Source organism: Vanessa atalanta, unplaced genomic scaffold (genome assembly GCF_905147765.1).
Source record: "Vanessa atalanta unplaced genomic scaffold, ilVanAtal1.2, whole genome shotgun sequence".
Taxonomy (NCBI): domain Eukaryota; kingdom Metazoa; phylum Arthropoda; class Insecta; order Lepidoptera; family Nymphalidae; genus Vanessa; species Vanessa atalanta.
The window spans coordinates 1-2,500 of NW_025919947.1; the positions used below are offsets into that span (position 1 = coordinate 1).

The 2,500-nt window shown below is 45.5% G+C and overlaps 1 non-coding gene across 1 annotated transcript; it reads left to right on the top strand.

Moving 5' to 3' along the window:
- Positions 1 to 2,175: 2,175 nt before the first annotated feature.
- On the top strand, positions 2,176 to 2,332 carry LOC125076408. The gene has a single exon (XR_007120373.1). It is a non-coding gene; the product is annotated as a 5.8S ribosomal RNA (ribosomal RNA).
- Positions 2,333 to 2,500: the final 168 nt, after the last annotated feature.

A 2,500-nucleotide genomic window follows, 5' to 3' on the forward strand; every position in this document is an offset into this window, starting at 1 on the left:
GACCAGTGATGGGATGAGTGCTTTTATTAGATCAAAACCAATCGACGGAGGGCGTCTCGTCCGAAGTCGTTAATTTTGATGAATCTGGATAACTTTTGCCGATCGCATGGTCCAGTACCGGCGACGCATCTTTCAAATGTCTGCCTTATCAACTTTCGATGGTAGTTTCTGCGACTACCATGGTTGTCACGGGTAACGGGGAATCAGGGTTCGATTCCGGAGAGGGAGCCTGAGAAACGGCTACCACATCCAAGGAAGGCAGCAGGCGCGCAAATTACCCACTCCCGGCACGGGGAGGTAGTGACGAAAAATAACGATACGGGACTCTTTCGAGGCCTCGTAATCGGAATGAGTACACTTTAAATATTTTAACGAGGAACAATTGGAGGGCAAGTCTGGTGCCAGCAGCCGCGGTAATTCCAGCTCCAATAGCGTATACTAAAATTGTTGCGGTTAAAAAGCTCGTAGTTGCATTTGTGCGCCGCGCTGTCGGTGCACCGCATCCGCGGTGATACTGACACGTCTGCGGAGCATATCGTCGGTGAGCCGGCGGTAAAACGCCGGTTCAATATCAAAATCCTATCGCGGTGCTCTTCAGTGAGTGTCGAGATGGGCCGACAATTTTACTTTGAACAAATTAGAGTGCTCAAAGCGGGCTCAAAATGCCGCTTGAATATTTCGTGCATGGAATAATAGAATATGATCTCGGTTCTATTTTGTTGGTTTTCAGAACTCCGAGGTAATGATTAATAGGGATAACTGGGGGCATTCGTATTGCGACGTTAGAGGTGAAATTCTTGGATCGTCGCAAGACGAACATCAGCGAAAGCATTTGCCAAAGGTGTTTTCATCAATCAAGAACGAAAGTTAGAGGTTCGAAGGCGATTAGATACCGCCCTAGTTCTAACCGTAAATATGTCATCTAGCGATCCGCCGACGTTACTACAATGGCTCGGCGGGCAGCTTCCGGGAAACCAAAGATTTTGGACTCCGGGGGGAGTATGGTTGCAAAGCTGAAACTTAAAGGAATTGACGGAAGGGCACCACCAGGAGTGGAGCCTGCGGCTTAATTTGACTCAACACGGGAAATCTCACCAGGCCCGGACACCGGAAGGATTGACAGATTAATAGCTCTTTCTTGATTCGGTGGGTGGTGGTGCATGGCCGTTCTTAGTTGGTGGAGCGATTTGTCTGGTTAATTCCGGTAACGAACGAGACTCTAGCCTGCTAAATAGGCGTCGTCATTTAGGTGTGCTCGATTTCGGTCGAGCAACTCACTGGCGGCGTATTAAAATTCTTCTTAGAGGGACCGGCGGCTTCGAGCCGCACGAGATTGAGCAATAACAGGTCTGTGATGCCCTTAGATGTCCTGGGCCGCACGCGCGCTACACTGAAGGAATCAGCATGTTCTCCCTGGCCTAGAGGCCCGGGCAACCCGTTGAAACTCCTTCGTGCTGGGGATTGGGGTTTGCAATTATCCCCCATAAACGAGGAATTCCTAGTAAGCGCGAGTCATAAGCTCGCGTTGATTACGTCCCTGCCCTTTGTACACACCGCCCGTCGCTACTACCGATTGAATGATTTAGTGAGGTCTTCGGACCGACACGCGGTGGCTTCACGGCCGTCGGCGTTGCTGGGAAGTTGACCAAACTTGATCATTTAGAGGAAGTAAAAGTCGTAACAAGGTTTCCGTAGGGGAACCTGCGGAAGGATCATTAACGTAAATTATCAATCTCGAAAGAGTGCGATAATGAACGATAATAAAATTCTAAAACACAAATATCGACGTTCGGAATGTGTCGTTTCGATGCGAGGACGCGATTCTCACTCTCTCTCTCTCACACAGCAGTGTGTCCGAGTCAGAGTCCAGAGTCGTGTAACGCGTCCTATTCTGATATTTTTCGATGTCGATTTCGAGGAAAGTACGATGTGTTAACGCACATCGTCATCTTCAAATAAAATGTATATTTCTTTTTTTTTTTTTTGTACTTTATTTTTTTTTTAACTTTTTTTTTTTTTTTTTTTAATTTTTTGAATTTTTCTCTGTATACTAAAAATAAGAGAAAAAAACGAAAAAAAAAAAAAAAATAAAAAAAAAATAAACTCATATCACTGGCGTATAGAATCGTTCGAGTGATCGTAGAAATTATAAAAATAAAACAAATTAAAAACCATTACCCTGGACGGTGGATCACTTGGCTCGCGGGTCGATGAAGAACGCAGTTAACTGCGCGTCATAGTGTGAACTGCAGGACACATTTGAACATCGACATTTCGAACGCACATTGCGGTCCGTGGAGAAACATCCAGGACCACTCCTGTCTGAGGGCCGGCTGTATAAAAATATAAACCACACTGTTCAATGTTTAATGTCGTAATGTCTATTATTTCGTAACCGACTCAATAGACTGACTGACGTTTCTCGAACATATGACGGTATCCGCGTTCGATGTGTTATATTACGTGTTTAAATATACTTAATATAAATCTCGTTCTCGGT